The sequence below is a fragment of the Oncorhynchus mykiss genome, unplaced genomic scaffold (assembly GCF_013265735.2).
Source record: "Oncorhynchus mykiss isolate Arlee unplaced genomic scaffold, USDA_OmykA_1.1 un_scaffold_156, whole genome shotgun sequence".
NCBI lineage: Eukaryota > Metazoa > Chordata > Actinopteri > Salmoniformes > Salmonidae > Oncorhynchus > Oncorhynchus mykiss.
This window is the reverse complement of record NW_023493666.1, coordinates 596,988-615,925: the sequence shown is the minus strand read 5'-3', so window position 1 is coordinate 615,925 and position 18,938 is coordinate 596,988. Positions and strand designations below refer to the sequence as shown.

At 44.1% G+C, this 18,938-nt stretch overlaps 25 non-coding genes across 25 annotated transcripts; all 25 read right to left on the bottom strand.

Annotated features, from left to right (window-relative positions):
- Positions 1-684: 684 nt before the first annotated feature.
- On the bottom strand, positions 685-757 carry trnaf-gaa. Its single transcript has one exon. It is a non-coding gene; the product is annotated as a tRNA-Phe (tRNA).
- A 1,603-nt stretch (positions 758-2,360) lies between these two features.
- trnaf-gaa lies at positions 2,361-2,433 on the bottom strand. The gene has a single exon. It is a non-coding gene; the product is annotated as a tRNA-Phe (tRNA).
- Positions 2,434-2,515: 82 nt separating this feature from the next.
- trnai-aau lies at positions 2,516-2,589 on the bottom strand. The gene has a single exon. It is a non-coding gene; the product is annotated as a tRNA-Ile (tRNA).
- Positions 2,590-3,035: 446 nt separating this feature from the next.
- On the bottom strand, positions 3,036-3,108 carry trnaf-gaa. The gene has a single exon. It is a non-coding gene; the product is annotated as a tRNA-Phe (tRNA).
- An 82-nt stretch (positions 3,109-3,190) lies between these two features.
- Positions 3,191-3,264, bottom strand: trnai-aau. The gene has a single exon. It is a non-coding gene; the product is annotated as a tRNA-Ile (tRNA).
- Positions 3,265-4,317: 1,053 nt separating this feature from the next.
- Positions 4,318-4,390, bottom strand: trnaf-gaa. Its single transcript has one exon. It is a non-coding gene; the product is annotated as a tRNA-Phe (tRNA).
- An 82-nt stretch (positions 4,391-4,472) lies between these two features.
- Positions 4,473-4,546, bottom strand: trnai-aau. The gene has a single exon. It is a non-coding gene; the product is annotated as a tRNA-Ile (tRNA).
- Positions 4,547-6,122: 1,576 nt separating this feature from the next.
- trnaf-gaa lies at positions 6,123-6,195 on the bottom strand. The gene has a single exon. It is a non-coding gene; the product is annotated as a tRNA-Phe (tRNA).
- Positions 6,196-6,277: 82 nt separating this feature from the next.
- trnai-aau lies at positions 6,278-6,351 on the bottom strand. Its single transcript has one exon. It is a non-coding gene; the product is annotated as a tRNA-Ile (tRNA).
- A 437-nt stretch (positions 6,352-6,788) lies between these two features.
- trnaf-gaa lies at positions 6,789-6,861 on the bottom strand. The gene has a single exon. It is a non-coding gene; the product is annotated as a tRNA-Phe (tRNA).
- An 82-nt stretch (positions 6,862-6,943) lies between these two features.
- Positions 6,944-7,017, bottom strand: trnai-aau. The gene has a single exon. It is a non-coding gene; the product is annotated as a tRNA-Ile (tRNA).
- Positions 7,018-8,746: 1,729 nt separating this feature from the next.
- Positions 8,747-8,820, bottom strand: trnai-aau. The gene has a single exon. It is a non-coding gene; the product is annotated as a tRNA-Ile (tRNA).
- A 437-nt stretch (positions 8,821-9,257) lies between these two features.
- Positions 9,258-9,330, bottom strand: trnaf-gaa. Its single transcript has one exon. It is a non-coding gene; the product is annotated as a tRNA-Phe (tRNA).
- A 1,885-nt stretch (positions 9,331-11,215) lies between these two features.
- On the bottom strand, positions 11,216-11,289 carry trnai-aau. The gene has a single exon. It is a non-coding gene; the product is annotated as a tRNA-Ile (tRNA).
- A 446-nt stretch (positions 11,290-11,735) lies between these two features.
- On the bottom strand, positions 11,736-11,808 carry trnaf-gaa. The gene has a single exon. It is a non-coding gene; the product is annotated as a tRNA-Phe (tRNA).
- Positions 11,809-12,844: 1,036 nt separating this feature from the next.
- Positions 12,845-12,917, bottom strand: trnaf-gaa. The gene has a single exon. It is a non-coding gene; the product is annotated as a tRNA-Phe (tRNA).
- Positions 12,918-12,999: 82 nt separating this feature from the next.
- On the bottom strand, positions 13,000-13,073 carry trnai-aau. Its single transcript has one exon. It is a non-coding gene; the product is annotated as a tRNA-Ile (tRNA).
- A 446-nt stretch (positions 13,074-13,519) lies between these two features.
- Positions 13,520-13,592, bottom strand: trnaf-gaa. Its single transcript has one exon. It is a non-coding gene; the product is annotated as a tRNA-Phe (tRNA).
- A 602-nt stretch (positions 13,593-14,194) lies between these two features.
- trnaf-gaa lies at positions 14,195-14,267 on the bottom strand. The gene has a single exon. It is a non-coding gene; the product is annotated as a tRNA-Phe (tRNA).
- An 82-nt stretch (positions 14,268-14,349) lies between these two features.
- On the bottom strand, positions 14,350-14,423 carry trnai-aau. Its single transcript has one exon. It is a non-coding gene; the product is annotated as a tRNA-Ile (tRNA).
- Positions 14,424-15,965: 1,542 nt separating this feature from the next.
- On the bottom strand, positions 15,966-16,038 carry trnaf-gaa. Its single transcript has one exon. It is a non-coding gene; the product is annotated as a tRNA-Phe (tRNA).
- Positions 16,039-16,640: 602 nt separating this feature from the next.
- trnaf-gaa lies at positions 16,641-16,713 on the bottom strand. The gene has a single exon. It is a non-coding gene; the product is annotated as a tRNA-Phe (tRNA).
- Positions 16,714-16,795: 82 nt separating this feature from the next.
- On the bottom strand, positions 16,796-16,869 carry trnai-aau. The gene has a single exon. It is a non-coding gene; the product is annotated as a tRNA-Ile (tRNA).
- Positions 16,870-18,411: 1,542 nt separating this feature from the next.
- trnaf-gaa lies at positions 18,412-18,484 on the bottom strand. Its single transcript has one exon. It is a non-coding gene; the product is annotated as a tRNA-Phe (tRNA).
- An 82-nt stretch (positions 18,485-18,566) lies between these two features.
- trnai-aau lies at positions 18,567-18,640 on the bottom strand. Its single transcript has one exon. It is a non-coding gene; the product is annotated as a tRNA-Ile (tRNA).
- Between the last annotated feature and the right edge of the window lie 298 nt (positions 18,641-18,938).

Genomic DNA, 18,938 nt, shown 5'->3' with positions numbered 1-18,938 from the left:
AAAAGCAAATTCTTTAATGGATCCAAGAAAACTCCAGTTCACACTTCATGCAGCCTTGTCTTACGACAACCTACTGTCATGTAAACAATGACAAAAAACTGTCATGTAACAATGACAAGAAACTCTCATGTAACACTGATGTCACAATGTCAGATGAAAAAGAAAGACATTACTTACTTTCAGAGGAGCAGCGTATCACACACTCTAACCATCTGAGCTAACCGGCCGCTGGCTACAGAGCACAATTGTTGAGATGCACCGAGCCTCTGTAAGTGCTGGAGCACAAACTAACAAGTCCACCAACAGCATAGCCTGACAAGACTGGACACTCTTGGTTGCTCCTTGTGGCAATTCCAAACAGCTGGGGAATTTGATCAATTGGTATTGTGTTTGCTTAGCATGCTATAGTTAGTGGGATCGATTCCCGCAATCCCCAAAAACAATTTTTGTTGTGGATCCAAGAAAGCTCCAGTTCACACTTCATGCAGCCTTGTCTTACGACAACCTACTGTCATGTAACAATGACAAGCAACTTTCCTGTAACACTGATGTCAAAATGTCAGATGAAAAAGCAAGAAATCACTTACTTTCAGAGGAGCAGCGTAGCACACACCATTGAGGCCCACAAACAAAGCTGTGGATAGTTTCCTTGAAGCCAGAGCATGAAGATAGAACAAATACAAATGCCGAAACCAGGGATCGAACCAGGGACCTTTAGATCTTCAGTCAAACGCTCTCCCAACTGAGCTATTTCGGCATTTCACTAATTTTAATTCTGTGGCACCCTTGACAATTCACATGCATGTGACTCACAATTTTGACACTCAAAATGTACATCATAGTCAGTACGGGGATCGAACCCATGACCTTGGCGTTATTAGCACCACACTCTAACCAACTGAGCTAACCAGCCATTTGCTATTTTGCTCAATTGTGGCAATGCACCGAGCCTCTGCAAGTGCTGGCACGTAAACAAACAAGTCCACCAACAGCATAGCCTGACAAGACTGGACCCTCTAGGTTGCTTCATGCAGACTTCATGCACACTTCATGCAGCCTTGTCTTACGACAACCTACAGTCATGTAAACAATGACAAGAAACTGTCATGTAACAATGACAAGAAACTCTCATGTAACACTGATGTCACAATGTCAGATGAAAAAGAAAGACATTACTTACTTTCAGAGGAGCAGCGTATCACACACTCTAACCAACTGAGCTAACCGGCCGCTGGCTACAGAGCACAATTGTTGAGATGCACCGAGCCTCTGCAAGTGCTGGAGCACAAACTAACAAGTCCACCAACAGCATAGCCTGACAAGACTGGACACTCTTGGTTGCTCCTTGTGGCAATTCCAAACAGCTGGGGAATTTGATCAATTGGTATTGTGTTTGCTTAGCATGCTATAGTTAGTGGGATCGATTCCCGCAATCCCCAAAAACATTTTTTGTTGTGGATCCAAGAAAGCTCCAGTTCACACTTCATGCAGCCTTGTCTTACGACAACCTACTGTCATGTAACAATGACAAGCAACTTTCCTGTAACACTGATGTCAAAATGTCAGATGAAAAAGCAAGAAATGACTTACTTTCAGAGGAGCAGAGTAGCACACACCATTGAGGCCCACAAACAAAGCTGTGGATAGTTTCCTTGAAGCCAGAGCATGAAGATAGAACAAATACAAATGCCGAAACCAGGGATCGAACCAGGGACCTTTAGATCTTCAGTCTAACGCTCTGAACTGAGCTATTTCGGCATTTCACTAATTTTAATTCTGTGGCACCCTTGACAATTCACATGCATGTGACTCACAATTTTGACACTGAAAATGTACATCATAGCCAGTACGGGGATCGAACCCATAACCTTGGCGTTATTAGCACTACACTCTAACCAACTGAGCTAACCAGCCATTTGCTATTTTGCTCAATTGTTGAAATACACCGAGCCTCTGCAAGTGCTGGCACGTAAACAAACAAGTCCACCAACAGCATAGCCTGACAAGACTGGACCCTCTAGGTTGCTTCTTGCGGAAATTCCAAACGGCTGGGGAATTAGCTCAAATGCTTTGCATGCGTGAGGTAGTGGGATCGATGCCTGCATTCTCCAAAAGCAAATTCTTTCATGGATCCAAGAAAACTCCAGTTCACACTTCATGCAGCCTTGTCTTACGACAACCTACTGTCATGTAAACAATGACAAGAAACTTTCCTGTATCACTGATGTCAAAATGTCAGATGAAAAAGCAAGAAATTACTTACTTTCAGAGGAGCAGAGTAGCACACACCATTGAGGCCCACAAACAAAGCTGTGGATAGTTTCCTTGAAGCCAGAGCATGAAGAAAGAACAAATACAAATGCCGAAACCCGGGATCGAACCAGGGACCTTTAGATCTTCAGTCTAACACTCTCCCAACTGAGCTATTTCGGCAATTCGCTAATTTTAATTCTGTGGCACCCTTGACAATTTACATGCATGTGACTCACAATTTTGACACTCAAAATGTACATCATAGCCAGTACGGGGATCGAACCCATAACCTTGGCGTTATTAGCACCACACTCTAACCAACTGAGCTAACCGGCCATTTGCCATTTTGCGCAATTGTGGCAATGCACCGAGCCTCTGCAAGTGCTGGCACGTAAACAAACAAGTCCACCAACAGCATAGCCTGACGAGACTGGACCCTCTAGGTTGCTTCTTGCGGAAATTCCAAACGTCTGGGGAATTAGCTCAAATGCTTTGCATGCGTGAGGTAGTGGGATCGATGCCTGCATTCTCCAAAAGCAAATTCTTTCATGGATCCAAGAAAACTCCAGTTCACACTTCATGCAGCCTTGTCTTACGACAACCTACTGTCATGTAAACAATGACAAGAAACTTTCCTGTAACACTGATGTCAAAATGTCAGATGAAAAAGCAAGAAATTACTTACTTTCAGAGGAGCAGAGTAGCACACACCATTGAGGCCCACAAACAAAGCTGTGGATAGTTTCCTTGAAGCCAGAGCATGAAGAAAGAACAAATACAAATGCCGAAACCCGGGATCTAACCAAGGACCTTTAGATCTTCAGTCTAACGCTCTCCCAACTGAGCTATTTCGGCAATTCACTAATTTTAATTCTGTGGCACCCTTGACAATTCACATGCATGTGACTCACAATTTTGACACTCAAAATGTACATCATAGCCAGTACGGGGATCGAACCCATGACCTTGGCGTTATTAGCACCACACTCTAACCAACTGAGCTAACCGGCCATTTGCCATTTTGCTCAATTGTGGCAATGCACCGAGCCTCTGCAAGTGCTGGCACGTAAACAAACAAGTCCACCAACAGCATAGCCTGACGAGACTGGACCCTCTAGGTTGCTTCTTGCGGAAATTCCAAACGGCTGGGGAATTAGCTCAAATGCTTTGCATGCGTGAGGTAGTGGGATCGATGCCTGCATTCTCCAAAAGCAAATTCTTTCATGGATCCAAGAAAACTCCAGTTCACACTTCATGCAGCCTTGTCTTACGACAACCTACAGTCATGTAAACAATGACAAGAAACTGTCATGTAACAATGACAAGAAACTCTCATGTAACACTGATGTCACAATGTCAGATGAAAAAGAAAGACATTACTTACAGAGGAGCAGCGTATCACACACTCTAACCAACTGAGCTAACCGGCCGCTGGCTACAGAGCACAATTGTTGAGATGCACCGAGCCTCTGCAAGTGCTGGAGCACAAACTAACAAGTCCACCAACAGCATAGCCTGACAAGACTGGACACTCTTGGTTGCTCCTTGTGGCAATTCCAAACATGGGATCGAACCCATGACCTTGGCGTTATTAGCACCACACTCTAACCAACTGAGCTAACTGGCCATTTGCTATTTTGCTCAATTGTTGAAATGCACCGAGCCTCTGCAAGTGCTGGCACGTAAACAAACAAGTCCACCAACAGCATAGCCTGACAAGAGTGGACACTCTTGGTTGCTCCTTGTGGCAATTCCAAACAGCTGGGGAATTTGATCAATTGGTATTGTGTTTGCTTAGCATGCTATAGTTAGTGGGATCGATTCCCGCAATCCCCAAAAACAATTTTTGTTGTGGATCCAAGAAAGCTCCAGTTCACACTTCATGCAGCCTTGTCTTACGACAACCTACTGTCATGTAACAATGACAAGCAACTTTCCTGTAACACTGATGTCAAAATGTCAGATGAAAAAGCAAGAAATCACTTACTTTCAGAGGAGCAGAGGACCATTGAGGCCCACAAACAAAGCTGTGGATAGTTTCCTTGAAGCCAGAACAAATACAAATGCCGAAACCCGGGATCGAACCAGGGACCTTTAGATCTTCAGTCTAACGCTCTCCCAACTGAGCTATTTCGGCATTTCACTAATTTTAATTCTGTGGCACCCTTGACAATTCACATGCATGTGACTCACAATTTTGACACTCAAAATGTACATCATAGCCAGTACGGGGATCGAACCCATGACCTTGGCGTTATTAGCACCACACTCTAACCAACTGAGCTACCTGGCCATTTGCTATTTTGCTCAATTGTTGAAATGCACCGAGCCTCTGCAAGTGCTGGCACGTAAACAAACAAGTCCACCAACAGCATAGCCTGACAAGACTGGACCCTCTAGGTTGCTTCTTGCGGAAATTCCAAACGGCTGGGGAATTAGCTCAAATGCTTTGCATGCGTGAGGTAGTGGGATCGATGCCTGCATTCTCCAAAAGCAAATTCTTTCATGGATCCAAGAAAACTCCAGTTCACACTTCATGCAGCCTTGTCTTACGACAACCTACTGTCATGTAAACAATGACAAGAAACTGTCATGTGACAATGACAAGAAACTTTCCTGTAACACTGATGTCAAAATGTCAGATGAAAAAGCAAGAAATCACTTACTTTCAGAGGAGCAGCGTAGCACACACCATTGAGGCCCACAAACAAAGCTGTGGATAGTTTCCTTGAAGCCAGAGCATGAAGATAGAACAAATACAAATGCCGAAACCAGGGATCGAACCAGGGACCTTTAGATCTTCAGTCTAACACTCTAACTGAGCTATTTCGGCATTTCACTAATTTTAATTCTGTGGCACCCTTGACAATTCACATGCATGTGACTCACAATTTTGACACTCAAAATGTACATCATAGCCAGTACGGGGATCGAACCAATGACCTTGGCGTTATTAGCACCACACTCTAACCAACTGAGCTAACCGGCCATTTGCTATTTTGCTCAATTGTTGAAATGCACCGAGCCTCTGCAAGTGCTGGCACGTAAACAAACAAGTCCACCAACAGCATAGCCTGACAAGACTGGACCCTCTAGGTTGCTTCTTGCGGAAATTCCAAACGGCTGGGGAATTAGCTCAAATGCTTTGCATGCGTGAGGTAGTGGGATCGATGCCTGCATTCTCCAAAAGCAAATTCTTTCATGGATCCAAGAAAACTCCAGTTCACACTTCATGCAGCCTTGTCTTACGACAACCTACAGTCATGTAAACAATGACAAGAAACTGTCATGTAACAATGACAAGAAACTCTCATGTAACACTGATGTCACAATGTCAGATGAAAAAGAAAGACATTACTTACTTTCAGAGGAGCAGCGTATCACACACTCTAACCAACTGAGCTAACCGGCCGCTGGCTACAGAGCACAATTGTTGAGATGCACCGAGCCTCTGCAAGTGCTGGAGCACAAACTAACAAGTCCACCAACAGCATAGCCTGACAAGACTGGACACTCTTGGTTGCTCCTTGTGGCAATTCCAAACAGCTGGGGAATTTGATCAATTGGTATTGTGTTTGCTTAGCATGCTATAGTTAGTGGGATCGATTCCCGCAATCCCCAAAAACATTTTTTGTTGTGGATCCAAGAAAGCTCCAGTTCACACTTCATGCAGCCTTGTCTTACGACAACCTACTGTCATGTAACAATGACAAGCAACTTTCCTGTAACACTGATGTCAAAATGTCAGATGAAAAAGCAAGAAATGACTTACTTTCAGAGGAGCAGAGTAGCACACACCATTGAGGCCCACAAACAAAGCTGTGGATAGTTTCCTTGAAGCCAGAGAATGAAGATAGAACAAATACAAATGCCGAAACCCGGGATCGAACCAGGGACTTTTAAATCTTCAGTCTAACGCTCTCCCAACTGAGCTATTTCGGCAATTCACTAATTTTAATTCTGTGGCACCCTTGACAATTCACATGCATGTGACTCACAATTTTGACACTCAAAATGTACATCATAGCCGGTACGGGGATCGAACCCATGACCTTGGCGTTATTAGCACCACACTCTAACCAACTGAGCTAACTGGCCATTTGCTATTTTGCTCAATTGTTGAAATGCACCGAGCCTCTGCAAGTGCTGGCACGTAAACAAACAAGTCCACCAACAGCATAGCCTGACAAGAGTGGACACTCTTGGTTGCTCCTTGTGGCAATTCCAAACAGCTGGGGAATTTGATCAATTGGTATTGTGTTTGCTTAGCATGCTATAGTTAGTGGGATCGATTCCCGCAATCCCCAAAAACAATTTTTGTTGTGGATCCAAGAAAGCTCCAGTTCACACTTCATGCAGCCTTGTCTTACGACAACCTACTGTCATGTAACAATGACAAGCAACTTTCCTGTAACACTGATGTCAAAATGTCAGATGAAAAAGCAAGAAATCACTTACTTTCAGAGGAGCAGAGGACCATTGAGGCCCACAAACAAAGCTGTGGATAGTTTCCTTGAAGCCAGAACAAATACAAATGCCGAAACCCGGGATCGAACCAGGGACCTTTAGATCTTCAGTCTAACGCTCTCCCAACTGAGCTATTTCGGCATTTCACAAATTTTAATTCTGTGGCACCCTTGACAATTCACATGCATGTGACTCACAATTTTGACACTCAAAATGTACATCATAGCCAGTACGGGGATCGAACCCATGACCTTGGCGTTATTAGCACCACACTCTAACCAACTGAGCTACCTGGCCATTTGCTATTTTGCTCAATTGTTGAAATGCACCGAGCCTCTGCAAGTGCTGGCACGTAAACAAACAAGTCCACCAACAGCATAGCCTGACAAGACTGGACCCTCTAGGTTGCTTCTTGCGGAAATTCCAAACGGCTGGGGAATTAGCTCAAATGCTTTGCATGCGTGAGGTAGTGGGATCGATGCCTGCATTCTCCAAAAGCAAATTCTTTCATGGATCCAAGAAAACTCCAGTTCACACTTCATGCAGCCTTGTCTTACGACAACCTACTGTCATGTAAACAATGACAAGAAACTGTCATGTAACAATGACAAGAAACTTTCCTGTAACACTGATGTCAAAATGTCAGATGAAAAAGCAAGAAATCACTTACTTTCAGAGGAGCAGCGTAGCACACACCATTGAGGCCCACAAACAAAGCTGTGGATAGTTTCCTTGAAGCCAGAGCATGAAGATAGAACAAATACAAATGCCGAAACCAGGGATCGAACCAGGGACCTTTAGATCTTCAGTCTAACACTCTAACTGAGCTATTTCGGCATTTCACTAATTTTAATTCTGTGGCACCCTTGACAATTCACATGCATGTGACTCACAATTTTGACACTCAAAATGTACATCATAGCCAGTACGGGGATCGAACCAATGACCTTGGCGTTATTAGCACCACACTCTAACCAACTGAGCTAACCGGCCATTTGCTATTTTGCTCAATTGTTGAAATGCACCGAGCCTCTGCAAGTGCTGGCACGTAAACAAACAAGTCCACCAACAGCATAGCCTGACAAGACTGGACCCTCTAGGTTGCTTCTTGCGGAAATTCCAAACGGCTGGGGAATTAGCTCAAATGCTTTGCATGCGTGAGGTAGTGGGATCGATGCCTGCATTCTCCAAAAGCAAATTCTTTCATGGATCCAAGAAAACTCCAGTTCACACTTCATGCAGCCTTGTCTTACGACAACCTACAGTCATGTAAACAATGACAAGAAACTGTCATGTAACAATGACAAGAAACTCTCATGTAACACTGATGTCACAATGTCAGATGAAAAAGAAAGACATTACTTACTTTCAGAGGAGCAGCGTATCACACACTCTAACCAACTGAGCTAACCGGCCGCTGGCTACAGAGCACAATTGTTGAGATGCACCGAGCCTCTGCAAGTGCTGGAGCACAAACTAACAAGTCCACCAACAGCATAGCCTGACAAGACTGGACACTCTTGGTTGCTCCTTGTGGCAATTCCAAACAGCTGGGGAATTTGATCAATTGGTATTGTGTTTGCTTAGCATGCTATAGTTAGTGGGATCGATTCACGCAATCCCCAAAAACATTTTTTGTTGTGGATCCAAGAAAGCTCCAGTTCACACTTCATGCAGCCTTGTCTTACGACAACCTACTGTCATGTAACAATGACAAGCAACTTTCCTGTAACACTGATGTCAAAATGTCAGATGAAAAAGCAAGAAATGACTTACTTTCAGAGGAGCAGAGTAGCACACACCATTGAGGCCCACAAACAAAGCTGTGGATAGTTTCCTTGAAGCCAGAGAATGAAGATAGAACAAATACAAATGCCGAAACCAGGGATCGAACCAGGGACCTTTAGATCTTCAGTCTAACACTCTGAACTGAGCTATTTCGGCATTTCACTAACTCTAATTCTGTGGCACCCTTGACAATTCACATGCATGTGACTCACAATTTTGACACTCAAAATGTACATCATAGCCAGTACGGGGATCGAACCCATGACCTTGGCGTTATTAGCACCACACTCTAACCAACTGAGCTAACCAGCCATCTGCTACTTTGCTCAATTGTTGAAATGCACCGAGCCTCTGCAAGTGCTGGCACGTAAACAAACAAGTCCACCAACAGCATAGCCTGACAAGACTGGACACTCTTGGTTGCTCCTTGTGGCAATTCCAAACAGCTGGGGAATTTGATCAATTGGTATTGTGTTTGCTTAGCATGCTATAGTTAGTGGGATCGATTCCCGCAATCCCCAAAAACAATTTTTGTTGTGGATCCAAGAAAGCTCCAGTTCACACTTCATGCAGCCTTGTCTTACGACAACCTACTGTCATGTAACAATGACAAGCAACTTTCCTGTAACACTGATGTCAAAATGTCAGATGAAAAAGCAAGAAATCACTTACTTTCAGAGGAGCAGAGGACCATTGAGGCCCACAAACAAAGCTGTGGATAGTTTCCTTGAAGCCAGAACAAATACAAATGCCGAAACCCGGGATCGAACCAGGGACCTTTAGATCTTCAGTCTAACGCTCTCCCAACTGAGCTATTTCGGCATTTCACTAATTTTAATTCTGTGGCACCCTTGACAATTCACATGCATGTGACTCACAATTTTGACACTCAAAATGTACATCATAGCCAGTACGGGGATCGAACCCATGACCTTGGCATTATTAGCACCACACTCTAACCAACTGAGCTACCTGGCCATTTGCTATTTTGCTCAATTGTTGAAATGCACCGAGCCTCTGCAAGTGCTGGCACGTAAACAAACAAGTCCACCAACAGCATAGCCTGACAAGACTGGACCCTCTAGGTTGCTTCTTGCGGAAATTCCAAACGGCTGGGGAATTAGCTCAAATGCTTTGCATGCGTGAGGTAGTGGGATCGATGCCTGCATTCTCCAAAAGCAAATTCTTTCATGGATCCAAGAAAACTCCAGTTCACACTTCATGCAGCCTTGTCTTACGACAACCTACTGTCATGTAAACAATGACAAGAAACTGTCATGTGACAATGACAAGAAACTTTCCTGTAACACTGATGTCAAAATGTCAGATGAAAAAGCAAGAAATCACTTACTTTCAGAGGAGCAGCGTAGCACACACCATTGAGGCCCACAAACAAAGCTGTGGATAGTTTCCTTGAAGCCAGAGCATGAAGATAGAACAAATACAAATGCCGAAACCAGGGATCGAACCAGGGACCTTTAGATCTTCAGTCTAACACTCTAACTGAGCTATTTCGGCATTTCACTAATTTTAATTCTGTGGCACCCTTGACAATTCACATGCATGTGACTCACAATTTTGACACTCAAAATGTACATCATAGCCAGTACGGGGATCGAACCAATGACCTTGGCGTTATTAGCACCACACTCTAACCAACTGAGCTAACCGGCCATTTGCTATTTTGCTCAATTGTTGAAATGCACCGAGCCTCTGCAAGTGCTGGCACGTAAACAAACAAGTCCACCAACAGCATAGCCTGACAAGACTGGACCCTCTAGGTTGCTTCTTGCGGAAATTCCAAACGGCTGGGGAATTAGCTCAAATGCTTTGCATGCGTGAGGTAGTGGGATCGATGCCTGCATTCTCCAAAAGCAAATTCTTTCATGGATCCAAGAAAACTCCAGTTCACACTTCATGCAGCCTTGTCTTACGACAACCTACAGTCATGTAAACAATGACAAGAAACTGTCATGTAACAATGACAAGAAACTCTCATGTAACACTGATGTCACAATGTCAGATGAAAAAGAAAGACATTACTTACTTTCAGAGGAGCAGCGTATCACACACTCTAACCAACTGAGCTAACCGGCCGCTGGCTACAGAGCACAATTGTTGAGATGCACCGAGCCTCTGCAAGTGCTGGAGCACAAACTAACAAGTCCACCAACAGCATAGCCTGACAAGACTGGACACTCTTGGTTGCTCCTTGTGGCAATTCCAAACAGCTGGGGAATTTGATCAATTGGTATTGTGTTTGCTTAGCATGCTATAGTTAGTGGGATCGATTCCCGCAATCCCCAAAAACATTTTTTGTTGTGGATCCAAGAAAGCTCCAGTTCACACTTCATGCAGCCTTGTCTTACGACAACCTACTGTCATGTAACAATGACAAGCAACTTTCCTGTAACACTGATGTCAAAATGTCAGATGAAAAAGCAAGAAATGACTTACTTTCAGAGGAGCAGAGTAGCACACACCATTGAGGCCCACAAACAAAGCTGTGGATAGTTTCCTTGAAGCCAGAGAATGAAGATAGAACAAATACAAATGCCGAAACCAGGGATCGAACCAGGGACCTTTAGATCTTCAGTCTAACACTCTGAACTGAGCTATTTCGGCATTTCACTAACTCTAATTCTGTGGCACCCTTGACAATTCACATGCATGTGACTCACAATTTTGACACTCAAAATGTACATCATAGCCAGTACGGGGATCGAACCCATGACCTTGGCGTTATTAGCACCACACTCTAACCAACTGAGCTAACCAGCCATCTGCTACTTTGCTCAATTGTTGAAATGCACCGAGCCTCTGCAAGTGCTGGCACGTAAACAAACAAGTCCACCAACAGCATAGCCTGACAAGACTGGACCCTCTAGGTTGCTTCTTGCGGAAATTCCAAACGGCTGGGGAATTAGCTCAAATGCTTTGCATGCGTGAGGTAGTGGGATCGATGCCTGCATTCTCCAAAAGCAAATTCTTTCATGGATCCAAGAAAACTCCAGTTCACACTTCATGCAGCCTTGTCTTACGACAACCTACTGTCATGTAAACAATGACAAGAAACTTTCCTGTAACACTGATGTCAAAATGTCAGATGAAAAAGCAAGAAATTACTTACTTTCAGAGGAGCAGAGTAGCACACACCATTGAGGCCCACAAACAAAGCTGTGGATAGTTTCCTTGAAGCCAGAGCATGAAGAAAGAACAGATACAAATGCCGAAACCCGGGATCGAACCAGGGACTTTTAAATCTTCAGTCTAACGCTCTCCCAACTGAGCTATTTCGGCAATTCACTAATTTTAATTCTGTGGCACCCTTGACAATTCACATGCATGTGACTCACAATTTTGACACTCAAAATGTACATCATAGCCAGTACGGGGATCAAACCCATGACCTTGGCGTGATTAGCACCACACTCTAACCAACTGAGCTAACCAGCCATTTGCCATTTTGCTCAATTGTGGCAATGCACCGAGCCTCTGCAAGTGCTGGCACGTAAACAAACAAGTCCACCAACAGCATAGCCTGACGAGACTGGACCCTCTAGGTTGCTTCTTGCGGAAATTCCAAACGTCTGGGGAATTAGCTCAAATGCTTTGCATGCGTGAGGTAGTGGGATCGATGCCTGCATTCTCCAAAAGCAAATTCTTTCATGGATCCAAGAAAACTCCAGTTCACACTTCATGCAGCCTTGTCTTACGACAACCTACTGTCATGTAAACAATGACAAGAAACTGTCATGTAACAATGACAAGAAACTCTCATGTAACACTGATGTCACAATGTCAGATGAAAAAGAAAGACATTACTTACTTTCAGAGGAGCAGCGTATCACACACTCTAACCAACTGAGCTAACCGGCCGCTGGCTACAGAGCACAATTGTTGAGATGCACCGAGCCTCTGTAAGTGCTGGAGCACAAACTAACAAGTCCACCAACAGCATAGCCTGACAAGACTGGACACTCTTGGTTGCTCCTTGTGGCAATTCCAAACAGCTGGGGAATTTGATCAATTGGTATTGTTTTTGCTTAGCATGCTATAGTTAGTGGGATCGATTCCCGCAATCCCCAAAAACAATTTTTGTTGTGGATCCAAGAAAGCTCCAGTTCACACTTCATGCAGCCTTGTCTTACGACAACCTACTGTCATGTAACAATGACAAGCAACTTTCCTGTAACACTGATGTCAAAATGTCAGATGAAAAAGCAAGAAATTACTTAGTTTCAGAGGAGCAGCGTAGCACACACCATTGAGGCCCACAAACAAAGCTGTGGATAGTTTCCTTGAAGCCAGAGCATGAAGATAGAACAAATACAAATGCTGAAACCAGGGATCGAACCAGGGACCTTTAGATCTTCAGTCTAACGCTCTCCCAACTGAGCTATTTCGGCATTTCACTAATTTTAATTCTGTGGCACCCTTGACAATTCACATGCATGTGACTCACAATTTTGACACTCAAAATGTACATCATAGCCAGTACGGGGATCGAACCCATAACCTTGGCGTTATTAGCACCACACTCTAACCAACTGAGCTAACCAGCCATTTGCCATTTTGCTCAATTGTGGCAATGCACCGAGCCTCTGCAAGTGCTGGCACGTAAACAAACAAGTCCACCAACAGCATAGCCTGACGAGACTGGACCCTCTAGGTTGCTTCTTGCGGAAATTCCAAACGTCTGGGGAATTAGCTCAAATGCTTTGCATGCGTGAGGTAGTGGGATCGATGCCTGCATTCTCCAAAAGCAAATTCTTTCATGGATCCAAGAAAACTCCAGTTCACACTTCATGCAGCCTTGTCTTACGACAACCTACTGTCATGTAAACAATGACAAGAAACTTTCCTGTAACACTGATGTCAAAATGTCAGATGAAAAAGCAAGAAATTACTTACTTTCAGAGGAGCAGCGTAGCACACACCATTGAGGCCCACAAACAAAGCTGTGGATAGTTTCCTTGAAGCCAGAGCATGAAGAAAGAACAAATGCAAATGCCGAAACCCGGGATCGAACCAGGGACCTTTAGATCTTCAGTCTAACGCTCTCCCAACTGAGCTATTTCGGCAATTCAGTAATTTTAATTCTGTGGCACCCTTGACAATTCACACGCATGTGACTCACAATTTTGACACTCAAAATGTACATCATAGCCAATATGAGGATCGAACCCATGACCTTGGGGTTATTAGCACCACACTCTAACCAACTCAGCTAACCGGCCATTTACTATTTTGCTCAATTGTTGAAATGCACCGAGCCTCTGCAAGTGCTGGAACGTAAACAAACAAGTGCACCAACAGCATAGCCTGACAAGACTGGACCCTCTAGGTTGCTTCTTGCGGAAATTCCAAACGGCTGGGGAATTAGCTCAAATGCTTTGCATGCGTGAGGTAGTGGGATCGATGCCTGCATTCTCCAAAAGCAAATTCTTTCATGGATCCAAGAAAACTCCAGTTCACACTTCATGCAGCCTTGTCTTACGACAACCTACTGTCATGTAAACAATGACAAGGAACTTTCCTGTAACACTGATGTCAAAATGTCAGATGAAAAAGCAAGAAATTACTTACTTTCAGAGGAGCAGCGTAGCACACACCATTGAGGCCCACAAACAAAGCTGTGGATAGTTTCCTTGAAGCCAGAGCATGAAGAAAGAACAAATACAAATGCCGAAACCCGGGATCGAACCAGGGACCTTTAGATCTTCAGTCTAACGCTCTCCCAACTGAGCTATTTCAGCAATTCACTAATTTTAATTCTGTGGCACCCTTGACAATTCACATGCATGTGACTCACAATTTTGACACTCAAAATGTACATCATAGCCAGTACGGGGATCAAACCCATGACCTTGGCGTTATTAGCACCACACTCTGACCAACTGAGCTAACCAGCCATTTGCTTTTTTGCTCAATTGTGGCAATGCACCGAGCCTCTGCAAGTGCTGGCACGTAAACAAACAAGTCCACCAACAGCATAGCCTGACGAGACTGGACCCTCTAGGTTGCTTCTTGCGGAAATTCCAAACGGCTGGGGAATTAGCTCAAATGCTTTGCATGCGTGAGGTAGTGGGATCGATGCCTGCATTCTCCAAAAGCAAATTATTTAATGGATCCAAGAAAACTACAGTTCACACTTCATGCAGCCTTGTCTTACGACAACCTACTGTCATGTCAACAATGACAAGAAACTGTCATGTAACAATGACAAGAAACTCTCATGTAACACTGATGTCACAATGTCAGATGAAAAAGAAAGACGTTACTTACTTTCAGAGGAGCAGCGTATCACACACTCTAACCAACTGAGCTAACCGGCCGCTGGCTACAGAGCACAATTGTTGAGATGCACCGAGCCTCTGCAAGTGCTGGAGCACAAACTAACAAGTCCACCAACAGCATAGCCTGACAAGACTGGACACTCTTGGTTGCTCCTTGTGGCAATTCAAAACAGCTGGGGAATTTGATCAATTGGTATTGTGTTTGCTTAGCATGCTATAGTTAGTGGGATCGATTCCCGCATTTCCCAAAAACATTTTTTTTTGTGGATCCAAGAAAGCTCCAGTTCACACTTCATGCAGCCTTGTCTTTCGACAACCTACTGTCATGTAACAATGACAAGCAACTTTCCTGTAACACTGATGTCAAAATGTCAGATGTAAAAGCAAGAAATTACTTACTTTCAGAGGAGCAGCGTAGCACACACCATTGAGGCCCACAAACAAAGCTGTGGATAGTTTCCTTGAAGCCAGAGTATGAAGAAAGAAGAAATACAAATGCCGAAACAGGGACCTTTAGATCTTCAGTCTAACGCTCTCCCAACTGAGCTATTTCGGCAATTCACTAATTTTAATTCTGTGGCACCCTTGACAATTCACATGCATGTGACTCACAATTTTGACACTCAAAATGTACATCATAGCCAATATGGGGATCAAACCCATGACCTTGGCGTTATTAGCACCACACTCTAACCAACTCAGCTAACCGGCCATTAGCTATTTTGCTCAATTGTTGAAATGCACCGAGCCTCTGCAAGTGCTGGCACGTAAACAAACAAGTCCACCAACAGCATAGCCTGACAAGACTGGACCTTCTAGGTTGCTTCTTGCGGAAATTCCAAACGGCTGGGGAATTAGCTCAAATGCTTTGCATGCGTGAGGTAGTGGGATCGATGCCTGCATTCTCCAAAAGCAAATTCTTTCATGGATCCAAGAAAACTCCAGTTCACACTTCATGCAGCCTTGTCTTACGACAACCTACTGTCATGTAAACAATGACAAGAAACTTTCCTGTAACACTGATGTCAAAATGTCAGATGAAAAAGCAAGAAATTACTTACTTTCAGAGGAGCAGCGTAGCACACACCATTGAGGCCCACAAACAAAGCTGTGGATAGTTTCCTTGAAGCCAGAGCATGAAGAAAGAACAAATGCAAATGCCGAAACCCGGGATCGAACCAGGGACCTTTAGATCTTCAGTCTAACGCTCTCCCAACTGAGCTATTTCGGCAATTCAGTAATTTTAATTCTGTGGCACCCTTGACAATTCACACGCATGTGACTCACAATTTTGACACTCAAAATGTACATCATAGCCAATATGAGGATCGAACCCATGACCTTGGGGTTATTAGCACCACACTCTAACCAACTCAGCTAACCGGCCATTTGCTATTTTGCTCAATTGTTGAAATGCACCGAGCCTCTGCAAGTGCTGGAACGTAAACAAACAAGTGCACCAACAGCATAGCCTGACAAGACTGGACCCTCTAGGTTGCTTCTTGCGGAAATTCCAAACGGCTGGGGAATTAGCTCAAATGCTTTGCATGCGTGAGGTAGTGGGATCGATGCCTGCATTCTCCAAAAGCAAATTCTTTCATGGATCCAAGAAAACTCCAGTTCACACTTCATGCAGCCTTGTCTTACGACAACCTACTGTCATGTAAACAATGACAAGGAACTTTCCTGTAACACTGATGTCAAAATGTCAGATGAAAAAGCAAGAAATTACTTACTTTCAGAGGAGCAGCGTAGCACACACCATTGAGGCCCACAAACAAAGCTGTGGATAGTTTCCTTGAAGCCAGAGCATGAAGAAAGAACAAATACAAATGCCGAAACCCGGGATCGAACCAGGGACCTTTAGATCTTCAGTCTAACGCTCTCCCAACTGAGCTATTTCAGCAATTCACTAATTTTAATTCTGTGGCACCCTTGACAATTCACATGCATGTGACTCACAATTTTGACACTCAAAATGTACATCATAGCCAGTACGGGGATCAAACCCATGACCTTGGCGTTATTAGCACCACACTCTGACCAACTGAGCTAACCAGCCATTTGCTTTTTTGCTCAATTGTGGCAATGCACCGAGCCTCTGCAAGTGCTGGCACGTAAACAAACAAGTCCACCAACAGCATAGCCTGACGAGACTGGACCCTCTAGGTTGCTTCTTGCGGAAATTCCAAACGGCTGGGGAATTAGCTCAAATGCTTTGCATGCGTGAGGTAGTGGGATCGATGCCTGCATTCTCCAAAAGCAAATTATTTAATGGATCCAAGAAAACTACAGTTCACACTTCATGCAGCCTTGTCTTACGACAACCTACTGTCATGTCAACAATGACAAGAAACTGTCATGTAACAATGACAAGAAACTCTCATGTAACACTGATGTCACAATGTCAGATGAAAAAGAAAGACGTTACTTACTTTCAGAGGAGCAGCGTATCACACACTCTAACCAACTGAGCTAACCGGCCGCTGGCTACAGAGCACAATTGTTGAGATGCACCGAGCCTCTGCAAGTGCTGGAGCACAAACTAACAAGTCCACCAACAGCATAGCCTGACAAGACTGGACACTCTTGGTTGCTCCTTGTGGCAATTCAAAACAGCTGGGGAATTTGATCAATTGGTATTGTGTTTGCTTAGCATGCTATAGTTAGTGGGATCGATTCCCGCATTTCCCAAAAACATTTTTTTTTGTGGATCCAAGAAAGCTCCAGTTCACACTTCATGCAGCCTTGTCTTTCGACAACCTACTGTCATGTAACAATGACAAGCAACTTTCCTGTAACACTGATGTCAAAATGTCAGATGTAAAAGCAAGAAATTACTTACTTTCAGAGGAGCAGCGTAGCACACACCATTGAGGCCCACAAACAAAGCTGTGGATAGTTTCCTTGAAGCCAGAGTATGAAGAAAGAAGAAATACAAATGCCGAAACAGGGACCTTTAGATCTTCAGTCTAACGCTCTCCCAACTGAGCTATTTCGGCAATTCACTAATTTTAATTCTGTGGCACCCTTGACAATTCACATGCATGTGACTCACAATTTTGACACTCAAAATGTACATCATAGCCAATATGGGGATCAAACCCATGACCTTGGCGTTATTAGCACCACACTCTAACCAACTCAGCTAACCGGCCATTAGCTATTTTGCTCAATTGTTGAAATGCACCGAGCCTCTGCAAGTGCTGGCACGTAAACAAACAAGTCCACCAACAGCATAGCCTGACAAGACTGGACCTTCTAGGTTGCTTCTTGCGGAAATTCCAAACGGCTGGGGAATTAGCTCAAATGCTTTGCATGCGTGAGGTAGTGGGATCGATGCCTGCATTCTCCAAAAGCAAATTCTTTAATGGATCCAAGAAAACTACAGTTCACACTTCATGCAGCCTTGTCTTACGACAACCTACTGTCATGTAAACAATGACAAGAAACTTTCCTGTAACACTGATGTCAAAATGTCAGATGAAAAAGCAAGAAATGACTTACTTTCAGAGGAGCAGCGTAGCACACACCATTGAGGCCCACAAACAAAGCTGTGGATAGTTTCCTTGAAGCCAGAGCATGAAGAAAGAACAAATACAAATGCCGAAACCCGGGATCGAACCAGGGACCTTTAGATCTTCAGTCTAACGCTCTCCCAACTGAGCTATTTCGGCAATTCACTAATATTAATTCTGTGGCACCCTTGACAATTCACACGCATGTGACTCACAATTTTGACATTCAAAATGTACATCATAGCCAGTACGGGGATCGAACCCATGACCTTGGCGTTATTAGCACCACACTCTAACCAACTGAGCTAACCAGCCATTTGCTATTTTGCTCAATTGTGGCCATGCACCGAGCCTCTGCAAGTGCTGGCACGTAAACAAACAAGTCCACCAACAGCATAGCCTGACGAGACTGGACCCTCTAGGTTGCTTCTTGCGGAAATTCCAAACGGCTGGGGAATTAGCTCAAATGCTTTGCATGCGTGAGGTAGTGGGATCGATGCCTGCATTCTCCAAAAGCAAATTCTTTCATGGATCCAAGAAAACTCCAGTTCACACTTCATGCAGCCTTGTCTTACGACAACCTACTGTCATGTAAACAATGACAAGAAACTGT